Here is a 14,153-nt window from a genome sequence, read left to right on the forward strand (position 1 = left end):
TTTTTTTATTATATTATTATTTTTCTTCAATTTTTTACATCCAGACTTAAGACCAATATAATCAATATTAAAAATGATAAAACTTTGTTAGTGAATTAGTTTATTATTTTCTTCACAAAATGACTTCAATCATCAAATCACTCGATTGCTGCTAGAACATAATTAATATATTAACTAAATAAGTGATATTAAAAATCTCATTTAAAAAAATCATAAAATCTCTTTAAGATCGAATCAATATAGGATTAAGCTAATATCAATCAAGAAAAAAATGTAAATGAATAGTAAATTAAATTGGGAGTGATTTGAATGGATGACCGATGTTAAATTTCTTGATCGTGGACTGTTTATTTGGCATTTAAATGTCTTAGTGATATCATAATTTGGCGATCTTGGGCTCGTTGGATTCGTCTTGTCTAGCCGCTCGATTCGACTATAAGCATGTTATGTTCGGAAACCATTTGGTAATCCAAGTTATGGTTTGAACCTTCCAAATACGCTTCGGGTCTTTGATTTGGAGTCATTTGGGTTCGGATTCAATTGAATTTGGTGTCGTTAGGTTTGTGTTTTTGAGACGTTCAATTCGACTGTAAGTTTACTAAAATCGGAGTTCATGTGGTCTCCGAATTAATTTTTGAAGTTACCAACTTAATTTTATATTGAGATTAAAAAAAATTTCAATTTTTTTAGGGGGGGAGGCACGTGCCCCCCCTTGCCCCTCCCTCCCTCTGCCCATGTTGGCAATGACACTGAAAGAATGTTCTCATGAGATAGATTAAATATTACAACAACAATACAATAATAATGAGTTTTTATCCTACTATATGGGGTCGGCTATATGAATCATTTTTCTATAGTGTGTCTGTTAAGAGTCAAGTACGTTCTCATTTAAATCTAATAAAAGTGTAATTTTTAATACTTTCTAATCAAGTCTTTTTAAGTCTAACTCTGCCTTTCTTAGTATAGGTTAATACTGCTACCTTCTAACAATGTCATCGAAAGGTCGCCGACATTACATGTGACCAAAACATCTAAGACAACTTTCTCTAATTTTATCTGCCACTTGAGAGTTACTCCGACCTTTTCACATAGGTTGGATTATATTTATATAAAAAAAAAAGTTTAAGAGATTTAATATTTTTGTGAGAAATTTTATTTTTTATTTCTTAGATCAAGGCTTCTCAGTTCTCACAGATATAATTAAGCCCTTATAATTAATTATACTTTAGCTTTAAGAAGGTTGATTATGATTTGGAGGTTTTTTATTAGTATTGAATTCAAATATCCTTAAATTTTGTGAGAATATTGCTTTCAGACAAAATAAAGAAGAGGGCAAAAGAATAAGACAATAAAAAGAGAAAATTTAAAGTGTGAAGTTTTGAGATTCCATTAATTAAATGAGTTTTGAGGTAAAATATATACTCTTCTATTTTTACATTTGATTTTTATTAGAGCATGAGAAAGAAATAGTTAATCAAAATATCATCACCACCTTTGTCCTAGGCATCACCCATTGTTCGCATCATCACCACATAGAATAATTTGCCGAGGGGCATAATTAGCCCCTGTTTTGAGGGTGGCAGAATCGGATTGTGTTGTGCATAACTTCAGGTGAAAAGGAAAAACTATTTTTTTCTCAAAATTTTGAATAAATATATTTATCAAAAAGGGTAAAATAAATAAAATATTTATTCTATTATTAAGGAAAAAAATTAGGGCTTCCTAATCCCACCCCTAATAGCTTGTCATCTTATGGAGAGAACTCATCATGTGTTTCATTGTTGAAAAGAGTTTATCAATAGCACTGATTCGCCATCGAAAATTGCCTTAATCGGACATGAATCCTGAGGCATATCCAAGTTGGAAACTTCCAACATTAAATTTGGGATCATCTAAATTTCAATTACAGCAAACTTATAATCAAATTGAACGTCTTGAAGAGACAAGTCCAACAACATCAAAATTGATCCAATCCAAGCTCAAATGTGTCCAAATCGGGGGCCCAAAGCACATTTGATAGATTCAAAGCATAAATTGGATGATCAAATGATATCCAAATATAGCATGCTTGAAATCAAATCAAGCGGCTCGACGAGGCGGATACAACATGACCAAGATCGCTAAATTCTGACATCATTTGGGTATATAAATGCTAAACAAATGTTTTATGATCGAGGGGATCAATATGGGCCGTTTGATGGAGCATTCTGAATTTCCCTAGATCTTCCCCATATTTGCATGGCATGCCACTTTCAAAAAACTATAAATAGACCCCCACTCTCTTTATGAAAGTGGGTGTGGAGCTTGGACATTTGGTTGGAGATTAGAGAGGGCTCTAAGGCTTTAAGGATCTAGAGATCAACCTAGGCACCATCACAGGAGAACCTCCATCAACCATGGTTGGACCACTGCCTAGCTACCAGCTATCCCTAGACTTCCACCTGAATGTCGACCGTTGCCAAACTTCCTTCTAGCCTATCGTCGGATAACCACCACCCAGCTACCGACCTCCACCATCACAGTAGACTGTGGTCCTTCAAACCACGTACCTTCACCCGCCGATTATGATCCCTCTGACCACCATCGCTCACCAAATATGGTTCCTCCCACTACCGTCGTCCTCCGACTATGGCCCCTCTGACCCTTCGACCATCGTCGCCCGCTGACTACGGTCCCTCCAACCTCCTATCGCCCATCGATTAATGTACCTCTGATCAATGTCGCCCGCCAATGACAATCCTGCATACCATCGTCATTGTCGACTATAATCCTTACAGCCACTGTCGCCTATAATTATGGTCCCTCTAACCACCGTCGTCCATTGACTATGGCCCCTCTAACCAACTTTGGCTACAGACTGCAGTCCCTTGGACCTCTGTCACCCACTGATTACTATTCCTTCAACCACCATCACCTGCCAACTGCATTCCCTCCAACCTCCTATAGCCCACCAACTACGGTCTCTTTAACCACTGTTGCATGCCCACCGATAGTGGTCTACGATCCTTCTGACCACCATCACCTTCCTACTACTGTCCCTCTGACCATCATGGCCCCCTGCCTCCACCGCCGCCCACCGACAACAATGTCTCTAACTAACATCACCCGCCTTCTACGATTACTTCGATCAAGGTCGCTCGCTTACTACGGTCCCTCAGACCACTGTACATCACCCATCAACTACGATCCTTCTGACCATTGTCGCCCGCCGACTACAGTCTCTTAAACCTTTGTCGCCCGCCAACTAGTGTCCCTCCGACCAACGTCACCCACCAACTACGATCCCTATGACCAACATCACCCACCAACTACGATCCCTATGACCAACATCGCCCACCAACTGCATTCCCTCCAACCTCCTATAGCCCACCAACTACGGTCTCTTTAACCACTGTTGCATGCCCACCGATAGTGGTCTACGATCCTTCTGACCACCATCACCTTCCTATTACTGTCCCTCTGACCATCATGGCCCCCTGCCACCACCGCCGCCCACCGACAACAATGTCTCTAACTAACATCACCCGCCTTCTATGATTACTTCGATCAAGGTCGCTCGCTTACTACGGTCCCTCAGACCACTGTACATCATTTTTTTTTTTCTTTTTAGGGTTTTTCATTTAAAAATCTAGATGTCTCTCAAAGCCCTACATGGGGTCCTGCTTGGTACCCATTGGGTACCCATGCTTGGCTTCGCCCACCCATGGTGACTTTTGGGATGTCGTACTCACCTATACCCACCCACTTTGCATACTTTTTGAACGCAATCTGCCACGGACTGATGGCCTTGAGGCTTGTTGCCCTTTGCTCTGATTGCAACCTTTCAAGCCGCATATCAGAATTTACCATAGTTGCAACGTGGTTAAGTGTTGTACACTATGTAGGGAGGATTGCAGTAATATAAGATATCCGGTGATTAGCAATGTAAATCAATGTATCCCCCGAAGTTAAGTACTCACCCATACCCAACCACAATGCCATGAGCATACCCATACCCTGGGTATGGGTGGGTACATGGGTGGGTGTTGGTATGAGTACCCAATGCAGGGCTCTGATGTCTCTTATAACTCTTGCACCCCTCTCTCTTTATATGTATATGAGTTGGATCTTCGTACAAAGCTGGGACGTTAAACACTCCATTCCTCTACCGCCATGAATGCTCAGATCCAGGATGCAACAAGCACCATTATGCATAGTGAAAATTTGTCAATCACCGCTAGACAGAGTTGACAATTTGAATGTGACTAGTATCTCTATCATCTGAGAGATGAGTGAATCTGTATTCATAAGCTAATTTAATGCATTCATAAGAGAGAATATTTATTCAAAATCTAAATATAGTTACTATTTTTTGTTGATCTGATCGTTATAAATAAATATGTTTGAGTTTGATTATTTATATATAAAACGTTCTTATTGATGTCTGAATTTGATTAATTAGAAAGGACATTATAAGTGTTTTTGATAATTTCTTCTAAACTTTTTAAGGTAATAATTTGTTTATAAATGAATAAAGATAATTTTTTTAGGATAAATATAAATATTCTGTTTTTAAAGGCATAATTAAGTTTTTTTAATGATTCTTAATTAAAATTTAAATCTAACTAATTTAGTCTTGAAGCTCTTAAGCAAAAGCTTCGGAGCTGGACGTGAGAAATATAAGCTTATTCATTTGAGAAATTAAGGTTTCGGTTGGGACGACTTTTTACTGCATTCTAAAGTATTTTTTTAATACTAAAATTTCTCGAAAAATAAATTTTTATATTTAAAAAAAAATGCTTTAGAAAGTAGTGAAAAAAGAAGTACCATACAAAACTAAAGTGGTTGTTTTGTTAGGGCTTAAGTAAGGATTAAGGCTTCATTTGGGACAGCTTTATTGCTATTTTATAAAGCTGCTATAAAAAAATAACTTTTTAAAACCTATGTAAAACATAGTTTTTTAGTACAAAAATATTTTGAAAATAACAAAAAAGTAATAGTCAAATAGAAATTGTAGTTGTGGCTTGAAAAGTTAAGTAATAAAAAAGATATCCTAAATGAAGCCTAAGGATTTGATTTGCTTGAAATAGCTTTTTCATTGCTTTATTTTTTAGACAAGAATGACAATTTTGTTTAGCTACTATTTTCTTGATGGTTTTCATGGCTTTCTAAAAATTTTGTAGTGGGAAACTGCTTGTTACATTCAAACGACTTACACATGTGTGGTAACTTTTTTTTTTTAGGAAGGGGGTATCGGCCCGCAGCCACGTCAACTTGTGACTCGCATGGCGATGTCCACTAATCCCTCGGCGAGTTTACCAGCAACCAACTCCAGAGGTGCAGGACCCACAGTTCTTTTCTCTCCACTTAAGGAGTCGTGCCGTATGAGAGGGGATTCGAACTTGAGATGGGGGGTTCCCAACCCACCTACCCACCTAAGCTCGATGGGGTATGTGTGGTAACTGGAAAGCTGCTATTCTATTTCTTAAAAAGAATATATTTATAATATCCAAAACAAATTTAAATAAGTTGATTTTTTCACAATTGCTTCATAATTGTCTTTACAAAATGCTGCAGATATCCCAAATAGGCCCTAATCTCTTAAACATCAACTAATTAAATGCTCTGAATCATGGACGAACAAAGAGCACAGATCCTCTCAATCATTATGGCGAGGCACGCATAACCTGATAAAACTATCAGAGAACCCCAAACATAAAACTTCATGAAAACTTCAATTAAATTTTAAAAAAATATCAAACTTGAAGAACTCCTCTATGGTTCAGCGAAGAGCATTGTGAAGAAAGACTTACACTAAGGTTAGAGATGCAAAGGAAGAAGATAGAACAAGCTTACTGAAACCGTAGCATCTGTATTTCTCATGGATTTTAATCATTACAGAGTTTGTGAATATATAGAGGTGTAACAGACAAGTTGGTTGGAAAATTTCAAAGCTTCCATTGGTGGCAGTTCGTAATTGCAGAGAATGTGGAACAATAACGTACGGTGAGCTGAGGTAAGCGGTCCATGATGAGCTATGGGTCTGGCATTGTGCCTTATAGTCCGTGTGAGCTAACAACCCCCGCAAATTAAATATTTGAGTTTAGATGGTTAATTTATTCCAGAGATGTTGGAACCGGATGAGTGATATGGGTTTGGTCAATATGTCAGCTGGTTGATCAACCAAATTGATGTGAATAATGGCAATTTTGTTGGTCTTGATGTGTTAATTGATGAAGTATTAGTCAATTTCTATGTGTTTGGTCCTGACATGAGAAATTGGATTGTTTGCAAGCATCATCGTGGATGTGTTCTCGCAGTATATAGTTGTAGGTGTAGTTTGTGCTTCTTGAAATTTAACTGCCATCCTTCGAAGCCAAATGACGTCAAAAGTAGTAGAGGAGAGTGCTCGGTATTCCACTTCAGTAGAAGATTTGGTAACGGTGACCTGCTTTTTAACATTCCATGATATCAGATTGTTGCCTAGAAAGGAGTAGAAAGTAGTGAGGGATTTTTATGGTAGAGTAGTTTGCTTCCCAGTCCACGTCGACGTTGGTGCGTAGTTGAAGATCACTGTAGATAATAGGAAGACCATAATGTTGCATACCTTGGATGTACCAGAGTAGTCAATTGAGGGATTGATAGTCTTTGTTGGTGGGATGATGCATGTGTTGGCATGTGTTGTTCGTACCAAACGTAATGTCCAATTTCGTGATTGTATAATAATGTAAGGAGCAAGTTAACTTGTGATATATATATTGGGATCACTGAATGGTTGATTGGCAAGTTGACACTGAGATGGCTTGAGTGACATTGGTGTGAGGGCTGGTTTGTGAGAGAAAAATCCCGATGATTTGAGCAGATCGCGAGCATATTGAGTTTGATTTAAGAAGAAATTCATGTGATATTTTGCATACTTGAATGCCCATAAATAGGGAGACTTAACCAAGTTGTTTTAATGAGAAAGCTGTTTGTAGTTTGAGGAGAAGCTGTTGAATAGTGTTGGTGATTTCCGGTGAGCAGTAAGTCATCTACATATATTAGTAAGTACATTCGAATATGAGTATGTGAGTAGATGAGCAGCGATGGATCTAACTTATTGAAGTGAAAGTCGAAATCAAGTAGGAATGATGTGAATTGGTTGAACCATTGCCTTGGATCCTATTTGAGGACGTATATGGCCTTATGTAACTTGCATACATTGTGTGGAAATTAAGAATCAATGAAGCCTGGAGGTTGTTTCATAAAAACATCTTCTTGAAGTACACTATGTAGAAAGGTGTTGGATACATAGAGTTGAAGAACATACCAGTTTTCTTGGAGAGCTTTAGTGAGAAGAATCCTTATTGGGGCATCTTAGTTACCGGACTAAAGGTTTCCTTATAAATTATTCCATACTCTTGAGTGGCCTTGAGCAACTAAGCAGGCTTTGTACCTTTCAACCTGTCCGTCGAGGAAAAGCTTAGTATTGTATGTCCAACAACATCTAAGAATTGGTGTGTTGGGTGGAGCAGCGATGAGGGACAATGTTCCCTATTTTTGAACTACTAGAAATCTGGTGGACATAACATCTCTCTAAGGTTGAAGTTTAATTGGTTGGGTGTAGCTTGAGGGGGTGGATAGGGATGGTGGTTTATATAATATGTCAAAGATGGGTTTTGGCTTGAGATTGCATGTTTTCAATCTTGTTTGCATGGGATGGATAAAGCGATGTGGCCATATAATGGGCGGAGGCACAGATGGTTGATTACCATTAGCCTGAATGCTGAGGGAGAAGTGGGTGGGAGAATTTTTTGTGGGGAGTACATTGAAGTTGCATTGTTTGGGAAGGAAGTGGTTGAGTTATGATTAGTCGAGGAGTAATTGTGGAAGTTGGAATGAGCATAAGAGGTGAATGGGTAATGGAAGGTTGGGAGACCGCTTGAGTGGCGTTGGGGAAATGTATGGAAAAGTTTGCTTATTAAATACAACATGTCGCAATATGTGAATTTTATGAGCTTGTTGACTGAATCAGTGATAACCCTTATGTGAGGTAGAGTAGCCTAGGAAAGTGCACTCTAGAAAGTGTGGTGTGAGTTTGTTGGAGGTTAGAAGTTTGAGACAAGGAAAGCATAGGCAGTCAAACATTTTTAAGTAGTCGTATGTGGGAAGATGACAATGTTTGAGTTGAAAGGGAATTTGTAGATTACATGCTTTGGTAGGTAGTCGGTTGATAATGTAAATTAATGTGAGTACGGCTTCAGCCCAAAAATGCATAGGAAGATTAGCTACATGTAAGAGTGCACAGGTTGTGTCCAATAGGTGGCGATGTTTGCATTCAGCTGGTCCATTTTGTTCAGGGGTATAGGGGCAGCTGAATTGATGTGTTATTCCATGGTTGAGAAGGAATTTTTGGAAGTTATGGCTGGTGAATTTCACCACCCCCTTCTAAGCGAAAGGTTTTGATTTGAGTGTTAAATAAGTTTTTTTACCATTTTAGTAAATTATTGGAATTTTGAAAGAGTTTATGTAGGCATATATGAATATTACATAGTATTTATAGTCATTTATGGATGAAACAGGGGTCGGACCCCATACATCATAGTGAATGAGAATAAATGGTGTGATAACATGAGTTGAATTTGTATTGAAAGGTAACTTGTGGCTTTTGGCCTTCATACTTGATATGCATAAGACAAAAATAGAAGAAGTACATATAATTGGTATAATTTTTGTTAAAGTGTTCAAAACATGTTGATGATGATGGCCTAAACAAGCATGCCAAAGTGAGGTGGAATCGATCTTGAAATGAAGGTGCAGTGGAGGAGGATGCTTTGTTGGTGAGAACCAGATAAAGACCAACACAGCTGGACCACGAAGAAGGATTTGGTTGTCCAATAGATCATTGATGATGAATCGAATGGCATCAAAGGAAATGGAACAATTATTGTTAGAGGTTAGTTTGTCTATAGTAAAGAGATTGTGAGATAGAGAAGAGACATGAAGAAGATTTTGAAGAAAGAGCTTACGATTAGTATATGGTAGAGGAAGAATACATTGTCTGCTATGTTGATTATGTAGAGAGCTACCATTGGAAATAAAGATGGAGTCCACACCATAGTATGGGATGGAATGCTGAAGGTTGTTTGCATCTGTCGTGAGATGAGTTAAAGCTCTCGAGTCGAGTACCCATTCAATGGGGGAAGTTTGGTGTCTTTGTGTGAGCATGGCACGAGGTGGATGGGCGTATTGAAGGTTATATCTATGCATGTAAGTGTGAGCTAAGTGTCCAATTTTGTTTTAAATTTAATAAGTTGGTCGTTGATTGCTGGGAGTGGAGGGAGAGGGAAGGTGGACTACACTGGATGGTGTTCTGAAGGGAGCTTCTCTACCACTGGTGGAACGAGAAGGGTGAGAAGAGGTATTTTTTTCCTCGAGTGGATCCACTACGATTGGAGTAGAGGGCTAGATTATCATTTGTAGTTGTATCCTTCAACAATTCATTGTGTATATTAATCTCCTCGTTTGCATAGAAGTGAGCATAGAATGTCTAGACTGATGGGATGTAGGGAAGTGCGGATCATTGTTTTGAAGGAGCTATAGGTTGATGCAATCCATTGAGAATGTACAGACTGATATCCTCTGAATTAATGTGGGAGCCTTTGGCTGCAATGTTGTCTACTGATGCTTTGATTTGTGATAGGTATTTTGTCATAGTATTAATTGTCTCGCATTTGTATATTGTGAAGTTCGCTCTTGAGCTGAATGACCCCAGATCTATTTGTGGGTTGAAGGCATTTCTCAAAGGTAGTCCGTATCTCGTGAGCCGTAGTGAGATATATGATGTACGGTAAAACAAAGGAGGAAATAGTACATAATAGGGACGGCACAAGATTTTGATCAATGAGATGCCATAGGCGATGATCGTTGTTGGTGGAGTTCGGGGAAGGCTCGGGATGGCAAACTTGTTACCCTATAAGGTATCCTTCAAACCAGTTTGCAGAGAATAGTTTATAGATTTGAAGTCTCTAGATCACGTAGTTCTCATTGTTGAGTTGTATGTTGACTATGAGTTTGAGATTGGATATGAGGAACTTGACAGGAAATGGTATAGTGAATTCTGCCATAGAGGTGGATAGTGATGAGGTGGGTTGAGTGGGTGAGGATTCTTGATCTTCCATTGGCCATTGGAGATGAAGAGTGAAGAAGCAATGAAGCTCACGACTCTGATACCATAAATAAAGACCTACACTGAGGTTAGAGAAGTAAAGGAAGAAGATAGAACAAGCTTATTGAAATTGTAACATCAGTATTTCTCATGGATTTTAGTCATTACAGAGTTTGTAAATATGTAGAGGTATAACATACAAGTTGGTTGGAGAATGTCAGAGTTGCCGTTGGTGGTCGTCTACGATTGCAGAGAAGGCGGAGCAATAACGGTGAGCTGAGGTAAGTGGTCCGCGATGAGCTATGGGTATGGCATTGCATCTTATAGTCCGTGTGCGCTAACGCATTGATCCTCTAATTCGCTGCTGAATGCTGATAGCTCCAAAGCTTTATAAAACAATAATAAATAATAAATGCTAAAATATTCATTAAGACTTTAAGAAAAAGTTAAATTTGACTATTTGAGGAAAATATTCATAGGCTCAATGTATGATTTAGATCCTTCAAATCAAGCCAAATATAACAAGTCAATCCAGTCCCACTAGTAGGGATGTCAATTTTTGACACGACCCGAATCCGAAACGGGTCGGATTCGGGTTGAACAAATCAACCCGTTTTAAAAATCAAGTCAGGTTCGGGTTGACCCAGCAACCCGAAATTGACCCTAAAGTGACACGAAAACTCATATTTGACCCGAAAACCCGAGGTTGACCCGATTTTGACCCGAAAATTGAATATTGACCCGGTTTTGACCCAAAAATTAACAATTTTAACTCAAATTCGAGTCATTTGTGTAGGGTCGAGTTGACCCGGACCTGAATCGAGTCAGGTTCGGGTCTGAAAACTTGACCCGTTTTTAAAAACAGGTCGGGTTCGAGTTGACCCGAACAATGCCGGGTCAATTCCGGGTTGGACCTGAACCCGACCCGCTGACCCGAATTGACACCCCTACCCATTAGTCTCTTGGTTGCCATATTCAAATAGAACTCGCCCAACCGAGCCGATGACTTATTTCTATCAAGTTAAATAATTCTTCCAACCAAGTCAGCGACACCGAATCTACTAGGTGATTTTCTCTAGCCAAGCCAACTTTTCAAATCAAGTAGATGTTTTCTTTGAATTACGGCCTCATTTGGAATATTTTTCTTGCTATTTTCTAAAACAACTTTAAAATATAAAAAAATTTTAAACTAAAAATTTTTATATTAAAAAACTGTTTTAAAAAATAATAAAAAAATCCCGAATAAAACCTATGTTGACAGGTTCTCTCAACTCAAGGCCCGACTTTCAGGCACGACGTCTTCATCTGAGGCCCTCACCTTCTCCAGAGGCCTTCACCCTCGCTAGAGGCCCTCACCTTCGCCAAAGGCCCTGTCCTCCGCCGGACTAGCACCTGACGCCGTGGCTTTGTCGAAACACCACCTGAGGCTTGAACTTCTGCTAGGCCACTACCTGACGTCCAGTGTTCTACCAAAGTACCGCCCTACTACGACGGTCTTTTTGACCCCAGTCTTCTTCCGACTACGGTCCTCCCGACCTCCGTCGCCTACTATGGTCACTCTGACATCCATCACCAGACAACGGTATTTCAGACCCCAGTCTCCTGCCGACTACGGTCTTCCCGACCTCCGTCGCCTACTATGGTCTTTCCGACCTTCATCAACAGACAACGGTCTTTTTGACCCCGATCTTCTGCCGACTACGGTCCTCTCGACCTTCGTCGCCTACTATGGTCACTCCGACCTCCATCACCAGACAACGGTCTTTCAGACCCCAGTCTCCTGCCGACTACGGTCTTCCCGACCTCTGTAGCCTACTATGGTCCTTCCGACCTCCATTAACAGACAACGGTCTTTCTGACCCCGGTCTCCTGCCGACTACAGTCCTTCCGACCAAACAAACATGTATATGTAACTCATACCATGTAATGCAATCTATATGATGTACATTTGCTACATCAATCCAAGGCCTTCTCCCAAGGAAGGGCCTCATTTGTAATCGACTACAAATACTAGTGGATTCATTCAAACTGGGCCAAGCCCCGTGGTTTTTCCCCCTTTTCAAGGGTTTTCCACATAAAAAAACTCTGGTGTCTCTTATGAATGTTTCACCCCCTCACTTATCTGCTTGTGTGCTGGATCTTCGTATAATGCTAAGACGTTAAACCATATATTTCTCTACCACCGCGAATATTCCAGGACACAACAAGGTGGATAGTGATGAGGTGGGTGGGTGAGGAGTCTTGATCTTCTATCGGCCATTGGAGATGAAGAGTGAAGAAGCAATGAAGCTCACGACTCTGGTACCATAAAGAAAGACCTACACTGAGGTTAGAGAAGTAAAGGAAGAAGATAGAACAAGCTAATTGAAATTGCAGCATCTGTATTTCTCATAGATTTTAGTCATTACAGAGTTTGTAAATATATAGAGGTATAACATACAAGTTGGTTAGAGAATGTCAGAGTTGCCGTTGGTGGTCGTCTACGATTGCAGAGAAGGCGGAGCAATAACGGTGAGCTGAGGTAAGTGGTCCGCGATGAGCTATGGGTATGGCATTACGCCATTACCTCAGTGGTCCGCGATGAGCTATGGGTATGGCATTGCATCTTTATAGTCCGTGTGCGCTAACGCATTGATCCTCTAATTCGCTGCTGATAGCTCCAAAGCTTTATAAAACAATAATAAATAATAAATGCTAAAATATTCATTAAGACTTTAAGAAAAAGTTAAATTTGACTATTTGAGGAAAATATTCATAGGCTCAATGTATGATTTAGATCCTTCAAATCAAGCCAAATATAACAAGTCAATCTAGTCCCACTAGTAGGGATGTCAATTTTTGACACGACCCGAATCCGAAACGGGTCGGATTCGGGTTGAACAAATCAACCCGTTTTAAAAATCAAGTCAGGTTCGGGTTGACCCAGCAACCCGAAATTGATCCTAAAGTGACACGAAAACTCATATTTGACCCGAAAACCCGAGATTGACCCGATTTTGACCCGAAAATTGAATATTGACCCGATTTTGACCCAAAAATTAACAATTTTAACTCAAATTCGAGTCATTCGTGTCGGGTCGAGTTGACCCAGACCTGAATCGAGTCAGGTTCGGGTTTGAAAACCTAACCCGTTTTTAAAAACAGGTCGGGTTCGAGTTGACCCGAACAATGCCGGGTCAATTCCGGGTTGGACCTGAACCCGACCCGCTGACCCGAATTGACACCCCTACCCATTAGTCTCTTGGTTGCCATATTCAAATAGAACTCGCCCAACCGAGCTGATGACTTATTTCAATCAAGTTAAATAATTCTTCCAACCAAGTCAGCGACACCGAATCTACTAGGTGATTTTCTCTAGCCAAGCCAACTTTTCAAATCAAGTAGATGTTTTCTTTGAATTACGGTCTCATTTGGAATATTTTTCTTGCTATTTTCTAAATCAACTTTAAAATATAAAAAAATTTTAAACTAAAAATTTTTATATTAAAAAACTGTTTTAAAAAATAATAAAAAAATCCCGAATAAAACCTATGTTGACAGGTTCTCTCAATTAAACTGATAACAAACCTCTATCAAAATAAAATATTAGACTTTCATTAAAACTACAAAGAAGTAATAGACTTATTCAAGTCTCAATTGACAATCAAATGAAATTAAGCCTTACAATTTTTGTAATTTTTTTCTTTGTTTATAGAACAAATAAAACCTTATTTCTAGCTAACCTTCTTTCGTTCAAACCTCGACCCAAACATATAAATAGGTAATCATACATAGAGCTCAAGACAGGAGCTTCTTTATACTTTTAACTCATTTAATAAAATCTCAAAATCTTCTCACTTTAAAAACCCTATTTTCTCTCTTCTTCTTTTTTTTTTTTCATTTTGCCTACAAGAAAAATTATGATATAATTCCTGAACACATTTAAATTAAACAAATTTAACATTTTAAATAATCATAAATCCAATTTTCCAAAATGCTCTTAGATTCCCTCTCTAAAAAATAAATGGCAGTAGTAAAAAAAAATAGT

Source organism: Dendrobium catenatum, unplaced genomic scaffold (genome assembly GCF_001605985.2).
Source record: "Dendrobium catenatum unplaced genomic scaffold, ASM160598v2 original_scaffold_86555, whole genome shotgun sequence".
NCBI classification, from domain to species: domain Eukaryota; kingdom Viridiplantae; phylum Streptophyta; class Magnoliopsida; order Asparagales; family Orchidaceae; genus Dendrobium; species Dendrobium catenatum.